Source organism: Parambassis ranga, chromosome 8 (assembly GCF_900634625.1).
Source record: "Parambassis ranga chromosome 8, fParRan2.1, whole genome shotgun sequence".
Taxonomy (NCBI): Eukaryota; Metazoa; Chordata; class Actinopteri; family Ambassidae; genus Parambassis; species Parambassis ranga.
This window is the reverse complement of record NC_041029.1, coordinates 17,572,152-17,584,961: the sequence shown is the minus strand read 5'-3', so window position 1 is coordinate 17,584,961 and position 12,810 is coordinate 17,572,152. Positions and strand designations below refer to the sequence as shown.

Genomic DNA, 12,810 nt, shown 5'->3' with positions numbered 1-12,810 from the left:
TTTATTCAGCATTAGGTGTTTGTGTTTTCCATTTTTTTCTTTCTTTTTTTTTTACGTTTTCCGTCTTGAGAAAATGTTTTTTTTTATCACTCCTTTCTCCCGCTGACCTCCTGCATCTGGAATTACTATAAATCCGTGCAGGAAAGAAAAAGAAGAAACATACTTTATACTTTTGCACACACACACTTTGTGTATTATTATTTTTTTTTTACAACAATTTAGGAAGGAGACGCTTTTTTAAAGCACTGACGCAGCAGGCCAGAAAACCTGGCTGCAGCTCCGACACTACATTACAAATAATACTTTAAACACATGCATGTGTTTTATCAGCCTCCCTCTGAAATATATGTTAAATTACACTGCATCACTTTAAACTAAAACTTTCCCTTTTTTATTCCCAGTTGTCCGCCTGTAGGCCAATTATCGGACAGATCGTTTTAAATCTATGTCATGATGTTATATTTTCTTAGTCCGTCTCTGACGCTCAGAAGTCGCCTCTGCTTCGGGGTCACACTCTCAGCTCCGTGACTTATTGCGCTCCGCTGCGCCGCCGCACTTTTCTTTATCTGCGCTATATGTTTCTGCAAGAGGATGTATGATGTTTTTCTTACGTCATCGCCAGTCGTTATCAGCCGCTATCAGCGCGAGATGTTTTCAGTGAAAACATCACACACCAGCATCTAGAAGCATGAGCTGGTGATTAAATTATTGCAATCAATATCTGCACTTTGACGCATTAACTGGACTTGTGAGGACCTCCCCCTCCCTCCCACACACACACACACACACACCCCTCCTCACCCCTGCTGTCTCTCCGTCTCTTCCCATGGCCTGGAAAATGAGTTGGAACAGCTGTTCAGAGGATTAAAATCTGATGGAACCGCAGTCTGAATAAACAGAATATGTTGGGTTTTGCAGAATTAAAGACATGCGTGTGTGTGTGCACCTAGAAACTTCATCAGGCGTGTGTCTGGGTGCCAGGTCGGCCTGGGTTGGTGCCTTTCTCACCTGACCTTTATATAAAGAAAAGTCCTCACTGCATACTGATTGTCTGCTTTATATTTCTCAGATTGAAATGTATTAAATGATGATATCATATCTGTGGGTTCTGGTTCAGTTGCACACTACTTTAATTGATTCTCGTGGTGCCAAACAGACAGAAGTTAACTGTGGATATTTGTGTGCCGAGCCAGTAAAGCACTCTGCTTTTGGCCTCCGGACAGAAGAATGAACTCATAGCACGTTTGATTGACAGGTTAGGGCTGATCTATTGTGCTAGTGTTCGCACGCATGAGGCCGTCTGATTGGCTGTGACAGAATCTCCTCATTAATGTGACTCATAATGATCTTCATATACACCACATAGAAAACTCATCAGTCATTTAGAGTATTACACAGATGAGCTGTGTCTTAATTTAAGGGCCTCAGTGTTCAGAGGACACGAGCACGAAGTTCACGTGGAGGGTCGTTAAATGAGACTTTGCTGGTTAGACAGAAAGGAAATCCTCCACAGGCCTTCAGCCTTTGTAGACCTCGGCCTTTGAAGGATTTGATTCCTGAAGACTGAATGTGTGTTGCGTGTGTGAAAGACTTTGATGACATTGCACACTTCCTCGGCTTGTGTAGGACTCGGTTTGGTGTCCTCAGAGGTCATCAAGTGGAAGCATGCAGATTGCTTCACAGCAGCGTGACAAGGCTGTGTCTTTGATGGAGATTCCTCCATTACACCTGGTGAGGCAATGCTCCAAAGACAAAGCCTTTGGCCTTTGTAGACCTGGGCCTCTGAAAGACGTGATCAGTTAAAGAGTTATATTAAAAAAAAAATATTGCCTGACATGAGGCAAAGAGGAAGTCCTCTTGTGGACCAAGCCTTTGGCCTTTGAAGGATGCAGTCCTTAGGCTGAGACTTATAGATCTTATGTTTATTTGTGTTGTGTTTGTGAGAATTTGTTGACTTTGCACATGTGCTTGAGGCGATTAGGACACCATTTTGTGTCCATTCAGCAACCCCAGTGTCCACCATGATAAAACAAAAGGACACATAACCGAGAAGCTTATGAACGTGTGTGATAAATGTTCTGTGTTTATTGTCAGCTGGTGACCGGGGGGCGGCGGCACCGTGCGTCAGCAGGAGCACATTTACAGCATTTGTTTATTTATTTATTTATTTTTGCAAAGAAATTCTGAGCTCTCTTTGGTGGTGGAGACAAAGACGAGATGAGCCGGGCGCAATTTGGCAGCGAGCAATATAGATTCTGAGTTGAGTAGCATGTAGTTTTTATCTGGAGCTGCATGCAGAGAGAGAGGCAGAACCAACTGCGTCTCATTCAATATCAGCACAGCTGTCCCAGCATCCGTGGAGAATGGATTCCTACTGCTATTGCCATGGGAGGCTCCAGCCAAGAAGAATGGGAGGATATCCAGTGTGTGTGTGTGTGTGTGTCTTAAAAGGAAGGCGAGGAGAGAGGAGAGGAATATGCTGGTGTGTGTCTGTGTGTGATTTTAGCATGTGTGTGTCATGTTGTCTCCACCCGCCTCACTTTTCCTTCGCTCATGTCACCTCTGGCATGGATTAGTCGTTGGCACAACCCTGGCGGTGCCCGCGGCCCCAGTGCGGTTCTGTGGTCGCCGATATGTTGTGCTGTTGCCATAGCTACTGAACACACACATACACACACACACACTGGTGCTAAATTACATAATTGAGCTAGAATATACAGAGGAACACAAAATACTTAGTGTACATTATGAGAGCAGAGAAAGGGAAGGGCATGGAGAGGATGGAGTGTGTATTAAGTGAGGAAGATGAGGAGGAGGAAGAGGAGGAGGGGGGGGGGATCTATCAAATTTAGAAACCACCAAGACAAAGTGTGCCTTTACCAGAAACAGAGATGCAGTGGTGAATATTTGAGAGCTTTGTCATTGCCGAGCTTTACACATCAGCACAGCTTGTTCTTTCCTCTGATTTTTTTTGAGTCGTAAATCTAACAAACAATGCAGCCATTATGTGGATACATCGTGACAGCCGCTCTGACGGAGTAGCTGAGGAGAAGGTGTTTGTGGCGGCACACGTGTGGCATGAGAAAATGTGTGTGTTTAGGAGGAAAGGATGTGGTAGACATCAGATACACACACACACACACACACACACACGTTTCCCTCTTTACTCTCCTTCTCCCTGGCTTCAGGTTGCTTTGAATGGATGGTGAAGCTGTGACGGTGTCGGCGATATGATGAATTCCAGCCCCGCATTTGTCCCATTTGTGGGTTTTAAGGGCAAAATGAGGAAAATGTTGAGATGCTGGATGTGTTAAAATAATTTATATGGCATAGATATCTACCACAGTTAGCATGCTAACCAGCTATACTATAGACTATAGATTATGGTGTAATACCATTGGTGCCACCAGGTGGGACTGCGAATTAGTGCAGTGAAAAGAGGGGAAGAAGAAATAGCATCGCTTGGAGAGATATTTGAATGAATGAATCAATAACGTTGATATAAAACAGGTCAATGAGTTAAACAGTAAACACAAATTTGGTTAAAGCTCCTGGTAGGAACTGAATAGTTTAGCCTCGCATGGACGCCTTGTGCCGCATAATATGTCGCTTTTTTGGGGTCACATAGCGAATCATCAGACTGGTTGGATAATGTTTCTGTGGATGGTAGACATGTTTAGAGAAATGAAAGAACAGTAGGACATTAAAAAGCAACAGTGCCCAAACATTCAAGGTGGAGGTTTTGAGTCTCGCTAAAGGCCGAACGAGGGCCCGGTTTATCGTCTTACATGTCACATGTTCATTTAGAATTGCATTTGAGAATCATGCATCAGTTATTTTATTAATTTTCGAGCCACCATGATGAGTCCAGTAGCCAAAGCTGTCAGCGCTGGGAGAAGAAATAGCGTTGCTTGGAGATCAATCAATAACAATGATGAAAACAGGTCAATAAGTTAAACAGTAAACACAAATTTGGTTAAAGCTCCTGGTAACAACTGCATAGTCAACCAGCTAAGGTTTGTTTTGTTTTTTGTCGCATGGACGCCTTGTGCCGCTTAATATGTGGCTTTTTTGGGGTCGTTAGCGGATCGTCATACTGGTTGGATAATGTTTCTGTGGTAGCAACAACTGTGGATGATAGACAGTGGTGGAGTAATACTGAAGCTTGAAGTAAAAGTACAATTACCCAGCAAAATATATACTCAAGTAAAAGTAGAAGTGCTACATCAACAATTCTACTTAAGTAAAAGTCTTAAGTACTTTTAAATGTACTTAAAGTATTAAAAGTAAAAGTACTCACACACTGAATATATATGATTGATTTCCATTGTGATAGAATTTTGAACAGGTTAAAACAATCTTAGAAATCCCATTATAGAAACACAGCTGCAGCGTGACACCACCTCCATGCAGAGTCTGACCTCACATCAGTCCAGCTCTGTGTTCATCACATGGAACAAGGAACTACAGACACTGGAGAAATGTAGTGGAGGAGAAAGTACAGGTAACAGCTGCAACATGTAATGGAGTAAAAGTATAAAGTATGAGCTATTATTTTTACTTAGGTAAAGTAGAAATACATAAAAAAATACTTAAGTACAGTAACAAAGTACAAATACTTAGTTACTTTCCACCACTGATGGATGACATGTTATAGTGGGGCTAGGAAATTAAAAAAGCAACAGTGCCCAAACATTCACGGTGGAAGTGAACTCTACATATTATCCTGCACAGTAACGCGTTCAAATAACAAAAGCAACACGCAGTTTTGAGTTAAAGGAGTCTCGCTAAAGGCCAAACGAGGGACCGGTTTATCGTCTTACATGTCACATGTTCATTTAGAATTGCATTTGAGAATCATGCATCAGTTGTTTTATTAATTTTCGAGCCACCATGATGAGTCCAGTAGCCAAAGCTGTCGGCGCTGTAAAGGATTCCAGTCAATAAAGTCACGCTGCAGATTGTAATATGAAAAATGTTGCACATTTTGCTGTGTTTGGTTAGTTTTGTTTCGTGTCTGGAGCCGCAGAGGACAGACTGAGAAATGTTTCTGAGCGTGCTTTGTTCTTGCTTTGAGTAAATTTGAACGGCTGCCAGTATCAACACACGGAGCGAACGTTGACAGTAATTCATTCTCTGCTCTTTCTTTTTTTTAATCAACAAGTAACGTTTCCGTAAGAGACCGGCAGAATGATACTGAATCATTTCCAAAGTGGAACCTGAGGGCTGAAACTTGTGACTTGTGAAGGAAAACAGGGAGCGAGCGGAGCCGGCGTGTCAGCCCGGCCGCAGGTCAACAGGAATAGATAGAGAGTTGTTGTTGCGGATCATTGACGGCCCACTCAAGGTCACTTTAGTGTGGGCAATCTGGGCATGTTGTTTGGCCTGTCCAGCCTGCCTGTCTGACCTACATCTCACTGCGCTGGCTAAATATATACAGTAGACCCCTCATTACAAAGCTTCCAGATTAATCTGGATGAAATCTGATCACCGTTCTCCCTCAGTGTGTTCGACTGCCGTCTGGCTTCCACTGGGCTGACTTTCCGTCTCATTCAGCCTCTCAGACACGCAGACTTCACTATCCAGAAAATAAAGAAAGAAATAAAAATGGCAGATGCAGGCATTCACACAAACGTGGCACACGAACGCACCTCATCATCTCATGAATAACACAGGAGCCGCGGCCACAGTCGGTCTGCTCATTCACAAACAAAGCTTCTCTACATTTGCAATTTGCTGTTTTAATTCTGACTACAGGATGTACTGTATACATTCATATATAACACACCTGCACATATTAATGTGCACAGGTGCACATTCCTTCAGAAACACAGATCACACCCATTATGATGCATTAAAGCAGCAGACCGGGCACTTTAAGTGTGATGAATGTGGTTTATTTTTGTTAATGTAACCCGACAGCCCGCGTTAGTGGCCACACGCCGAGCTTATTTAACCACACGCTATTATAAAGAAGTGGTTATTATTACTATAGATGGATATAGTCAAGGTCACAGCTAAGTAGGCCTAATGCAAAGCATTTATTCGCTTCTAGCTGTTATCTTTAGCTCTTCAACAATTTATTAGCTTTAGCTATCATTCTCATTAGCCTCATGATTGTTTATTTATTAATAGCTATAACCCTTTATTTTTAACTATTTCAACCAAGTAATTGCACCTTTTGTGTTCCACAGTCATTATTTATCAATACCCTGTGGGAGTTTTTTGTACTTTTAGCTTAATATTACAGCATTTTTGTTGCTTTTAGTTAGCCAGCTAAACTGTATCCATTAACCACTGTAGCTGCTTTTCAGCTGCTGACTGTTTTTTTAATTTTTAATTTTTTTTTTAAATTTTGAAATACTTAAATAATCCCATCAGGGAAATTGCTTAAGGCCCAGCAAAGAGCGCCACACACCAGTTATTGCACTGGAGGCAATGCAGGTAAAGTGCCTTGCCCAAGGACACACAACAATGACTAGGGAGGAGGTGGGACCGAACCACCGACCTTCTGCTCTACCACTGAGCCACTGCTGCCCTGATAATTATTCATATTTGTTCTTTAAATCTGTCAGTTTTGATGAAGCTGAACATTTTGAGCTAGTTGTTTAGACTTGCTAAATAATGAATACGTCTTTACAGCCTGTTAAGAAGGCCTGACCCCCCTGGAGCAAGTTCCACTAGGCTTAAAAATGACTAATGCAGCCAATAAACTCCACATGCAGCTGTTGATGTGTGCAGCTCTGTGTTTCATCCGCTCACCTACATTTATCATCAGGCTAAAGAAACATCTCTGCACACCTGGTGTAAAGCCTGCAGAGGTAATTAGTCCACAATCATTTGTACACAAAGGACAAAGGCTTCATCAGGCCACAGTTAATTGGGAAGTGGCAATGGTGTTGTTGGGTAATGTAATGACATCACGTGGTGACGCCACTCGATGATGTTGCAGCATTCATCATCTTTTCACCGCTTCGTTGGCTTTTTCTTTAAGCAGACCGGGGGATAAAGGGGCCATTGATTGGCTCGTTGATTGTACCTCAAATTTCCCGAGGCTTTCTTTCATCATGGCGCTACATTACCTCATGCTGTAGGCTGGCGGGGCGGGCGAATCCAGGAGTGTAATTCACTTCAGCTATTCAGCAGATAAGATTATGTCCATGACTCAAACTTTGCAGATCTGCATTTGCTTTCTGTCTTCTGGGCTTAATAGGCATTTATTGGGTTAATGTTGGAGGGAAAATCTTTTCCTGTCTTGGGGGTGGGTGGAGGAACGTTGACGCTTGCAGGCTTATGAACCCGCAAGTCAAACAGTAATGAAAACAGTTGTGACCTGATTTCAGGCGCTGGGAAAAAAAAAAAAAAAAAAAAAAAAAAGACCGAGTAAAAGGAGGAAGGAGGATTTTTCAAGGTGCAGACAAAGAATGACAGAATATAATGTTGCTTCTCTTTCTTACTTGCTTGTGTTCCCTTCACTCCTTCCTGTTACCTCTCTGTTTTGTGTCTGTGTATCTAATTCGGCCACCCCCGTCCAGCAAGGAATAGCTGTCACCCCAGGGAACAAAGCGCCTGAGCTCGCTCCTCGGAGCAGGAAGTTGGCGCTGGGCCAAGGGTGGAAAATCTATACTCGGTTGCATAATATAACATATCTTTACCTCAGATGAACTCCGAGGAGGCCTGGCAGCTGTGAGCAAACAGAGCTGGAGGGCGGGAGTTTGTGTGTTATTAACTGACTGTTTGTGTGGAAGTGTCGGGTATGAGTGCACGCTCTATGCTTCTTGTAACTTGTGTTTGCTGCTGGCTGGTCCTCTGCAGGCCTGAGGCTGGTTAAGACCCCCCCACACACACACACACCACCACCACCACCACCACCTTCCTCCGCCCTCAATAGTGTGGAGGGGGAGTACAGTAGAGTCAAAATAAAAAGTAGTAGAGTCGGGCAGAGGAGGCCGAGGCCAGGCAGGGTGAGACTCAAACACGGCTCTGTGGCTTCTCCCTGTTTGGCCGGGCCAGCCGCTGACTGCCGTCCCAGCTGCAGCGTGCGCTCAGCGAGGGGAATTCACATGTAAACTTTCTGCTCTGTTTAGGCTCAGAGAAACAGCTTCAGGATTAGTGTGCGTTACATGGAAAAGTTGTATATTTGACTGGAAAATTCAGCACAGGATGAAGATTTCATGTCACTGCTATAAAATATAAAACACAGATGGGCCAGATTGACTCACAGTGAGTGAGTTCATGGAGCGGGACAATCTCTGCTCCTCAAACACTCGTTATGACGGTTTATACATCCACTTCCACGCTGTTATTAAGATGTCTATCTGGGCCGGGCATTATTCTTATAGGGCTCCTTTTTTGTGTGTGATGTGATCGCCTGGAGAAACAGCACAGTGTGTGTGTGTGTGTCTGTGTGTGTGTGTGTGTGTGCCGCTCTTCTGTGGCTGCAGCGCTGGACGGGAACAGACTTGAAATCTGTCTGACGTGTCAAGCTCTGCTGTCAGTCCCTGCAGCTCGCACGAGGTCTCAGGAAACTTAAAACTGGCCCCATTATGGTCATCATCTGGAATAAAGCGCAGTCATCTCCGCCACCTGCGGCAGAGAAAAGACTCTCGCCGGCCTCACAGACCTGTCTGTTAAAAAAGAGCCGTGTATCAATTCACACACATTAATTCTATTCATCGGGTTGTTTTTTTTCTCTCCCTCCATCTGCACACCTGAATACATGTATTTCCAAGCCAGAGTTAGGACTCATATGGGGGCCACAAATTGAGCGTATATTGCAGCCAGGCTGTGGAGATTTATGATGGAAGTCAATGGGGATGGTGTGGGCGGGTATGCAGGGTAGAAAAGTGCACATTATGCTGCTATGAAGGTCCTGAGAATGTGTTATTTTCTTCTTTGACTTCGCAAAGATCAGAGTGAAAGAAATGCAGCACAAAGAGGGAAAGTTATTCGTCTGTGTGTTGTACATACAGTCGAGCCGGGAGCATTCCACGTCCTTCTCTTCTCTTTTTTTTCGAGCAGCATGATTTGTTTGATTTACTCTCTATCAATCAGCAGAGGATGTATTTAAACGATGGTGAAGTATATTTGAGAAAGCCTCTTTATAGCTGTGGCTGTTTGTATTCTCCTTTTACTTTCCTTGGAAGCAGAGCGTGATTAAAACAGACGATATAGGCGTATTGTATTTCCTGGGGGATTGGAAGGAATGCAAATGCATCATAACCATATTATACTAGTTAGGAGCGGTGTGTGTTGCCAAGCCTGTGGATACAGGAGAGAGTAGTTAGTCTCCACAAAGAGCCAGAATCCCACAACTGCAACAACAGGGAGAGGATATCTGACACTGCTGGACTATATTTGACATTTCATAGGATACACACACAGTTCTGAGGCCTTTGCTGCAGAGAAAGACTGATTTTGATTTTTTTTGTTTCCATCCCGCAACAGAGGAAACCCCAGAAAGAGAGAAACCAAGAAAAAAAAAGTTGTGTCTGTGTGCATGTGCGTGGAGCGCCGCAGAATCCGTTTGGCATTTTTTGTTGTGAGGGAAGCATGTTGCTGGTGGGACTTTGGCCTGCACAATCCCTCCTCTGTTAAAACAATGCGGCAGTTGTCCTCCCTAACCTAATTACTCCCTCCAGGGGGAGAAAGGCAACAGCACCAAATCCCATAGTTAGGAGCTCTGATCTGGGCCCTGCTGTAAGAAAAGGCCTCTTTCATTCCCCCCCACTCGCCCCCCTCCTTCCTTCCACCACACATGCACACACACACACACACACACACACACACACTTTCTATTTTTCACTGCGATCGGGTTCGGCCTGATAGAAGCTAATTATGCTCTAATATGTCCTGATATTTCTCCTGATATGTGTTTTTCTTGCTGTTGTAACATTTTATTATTGTTGTAAATTTATTGATACTGACGACGTAATTGCATCTAAAGTAATGTTGTAATGATACGGCCAGCTTTACGGTGATAAACAGGACACAGATGGACGCACGCAGTAAAAAAATTCCAGGGCCAGAATCTGGGGTCAACACAGCAGCAGTGAGCAGCGCCGTGCTTTTATAGCAGCTGGATTGTGTTCTATAAAGTCAAATATGGTGATTTTGAAGTGTCGAACACAACATGTGGAAATTTAAAAATCGACAGATTTATTGTTAGTTATGTGTGAACTTCATACACACGGGGAGCAAACAGTTGCAGCACTGACATGGAGGAGCTGATAATACAAAGTGATGGAGGACAGCGTTAGAATCATCCTGCTGATGTCATCAAACGGGGCCTTTTTAATAAAGTAAATAACTCAAGTCACAAAAAGTTTACATTACCATTATGATGCCTGAATGCACGAACCAGAACCTGAATGTTATTGTTATGCTACAAACCTCTTTTTAAGCCTCAGTCACTCTGAACTGTAACGTTTTTGTAGTTTAGTTGATTTCAAACATTGTTTATCATGTTAGCAGAGTAGCTCGATTGCTAATCATGACCAGCGAACAAGCAAATCGTCAGAGCCTGGCCTACTTATGTGTGATGTCTTATACATTTTTGTCCATTTTTACAACCATTCAAAAGTTTGGGGTCACTTGGAAATGTCTTTATTTTTTTAAAAAATGTTTTTTTATTCAAAGAAGATAACATTAAAGTAATCAGACTACAGTCTGGACACTGTTCATGTGGTAAATGACTGTTCTAGTTACAAAGGCTGGTTTTTAATGGAATATATACAAAGGTGTACAGAGGCCCTTTCCCAGCAGCCATCACTCCTGTGTTCTGATGCTACATTGTGTTAGCTAATCGTGCTAAAAAGGCTCATTGATGATTAGAAAACTCCTGTGAAATGATGTTAGCACAGCTGATCAGAGGAGCTGTAGAACTGGAGACCCCAGACCTTTGATCGGTGATGTGTGTCTGACTGACTGCTCTGAATCAGTTACAATTTAAAGAGAAAAGTAAATATTGAATTCACATTTAATTGCATTTAGTTTGATGCTGTGGATGGTAAAGGGAAAATGACGCTGTTGTTGTGTGAATTTGGATTTAATCTTGATTTTATTTTTAGTAAAATACATTCCACACTCAGAGTGATCTAACACTTACAGACGGTGGCATGTGTTCTTTAATCTGTGCTTGTAAACGCCGTCTTTATCACATAACTTTCGGTGTGAACGATGCTCTTCCAGCTCCACGTCTACCCTTTGTTTTGCTTTTCTCACCCTCCCTGCCCGCTCGCTTTTCATCACGTCACTTACTGGCACCACGGAGGCTTTTCAGAACTTTATTACAGCAACTTCAGACAAGGAAGTCCGCACAGGACGAGACGGGAAAGGTGTGTGTGTGTGTGTAGTGGCTGTCACAAAAAAAGAGGAAAAGGGTGTTAAAATCTTAATTCCTCCCTCAACCGACCTGTTTGGATTTGTTTATTTGTCGATCCTCTCTCAGGAAGATTAGAGCAGCCGTTGTGTGGAGGATTGGGAAATAAGGCTCCTGCGTTTATATTTGGAGATCGCTGCGGCGCTGCGTTGTTGCGTTAGACTGTTGGGGGTTCTGACGTCTTTGTTTGTTTATGTGGAAAAAGAGAAAGTCCACTTTTTGCCACCAAGATCACACAAGAGCAGACCTGCTGTAAAGAAGTCCCACTAAACTGCCGTTTGTGCCCCACCACCAAAACTTGGACTAATAAGCTCAGCAGAGCACATGTCCTGGTACACTGGGGGCATGTAAGGAGACAGTGGTGTTTGTGTATGTGTGTGTGTGGTTGTGCAGTGTTTGTCTTAGGGCCCGGCTCTTTTCCTGTGGTGTGTGTGTGTGTGTGTGGGCTTGAATCCATCCAGCTTGTGCGGACCCTGCGCCCTGTTTGTGCGGCTCGGCACTCGCCCTACGGCCGAAGCGGAAGCTCTGCTTTAACAGCATTAGCAGGACTCTTCCTTCAGCCTCCAGGCCTCTTTATTAACCCTATGACTGTCCACTCCACGTTTTACATCAGCCTTCTATGTTTATTTAGTCATTGCGCCAACATACACTTTCAAACACTTTCATTTCTTAATGAACTTCAGTTTGCAGCAATTTTTGAAAAATAATGACCACATGCGTGAGCATAGTATCACCCTCTGTTTTATTACAAGTGAAGAAGTAATGGTCGCCGCCTGTCAGAGCTTTAGGTTGCACCCTCCGTGTCCTCTCACCTTCATACAAAGTGAGCCAATTCCTTGACATAATGTTCCTTTATAGGGTCCTGCTGAAATTCTAAAGACGTCTCACAGTCAGTCGTCTTCAACAGTGTTTAGCGATGCATGTAGCCACATCATCGGCAGACAATATGTCCAAATTACAAATTAAATCTGCCGGCAACTGTTTACACTCTGAAACTCTTCATCCTTGTCCATTTTAAAGCCATGTTAGGCTTCATCAGCACCCCACCTGAAGCTTAAAATATGGTGTGAGTCCTTTATAGTGTCATTAACATCCACCTTTGACCCTGGAGCAGTTAAGAAGAGCAGTCATCACCTGGGCGGTTTAAAATCATGTGAATGTAAAGCAAATCTGCCATAACTGCTGGAAGAATTCCTCCTGTTCTTTTATCCTTCCCTCTGCCCTCGCTCCCTGTTCTTTGTCTTTATTGTTTTTTTTTTGCCAGGAGATGTCCTTCTTTATCAGGACCCATACAGACACATACAACCACACCTCACTTGTCTACAGGCGGCTCGCTGAGCTACAGTCAACATCCATACATGCATCAGGGTATAATTAATAACGTATGGCTACAGCAGTTACTTGGCTAATCTAAAAGAATATATAGACAG

At 43.4% G+C, this 12,810-nt stretch overlaps 1 protein-coding gene across 4 annotated transcripts in view; it reads left to right on the top strand.

Moving 5' to 3' along the window:
- nfixb (nuclear factor I/Xb) overlaps positions 1-12,810 on the top strand; it is a 125,347-nt gene that overhangs the window by 16,342 nt on the left and 96,195 nt on the right. The window lies entirely within an intron of this gene.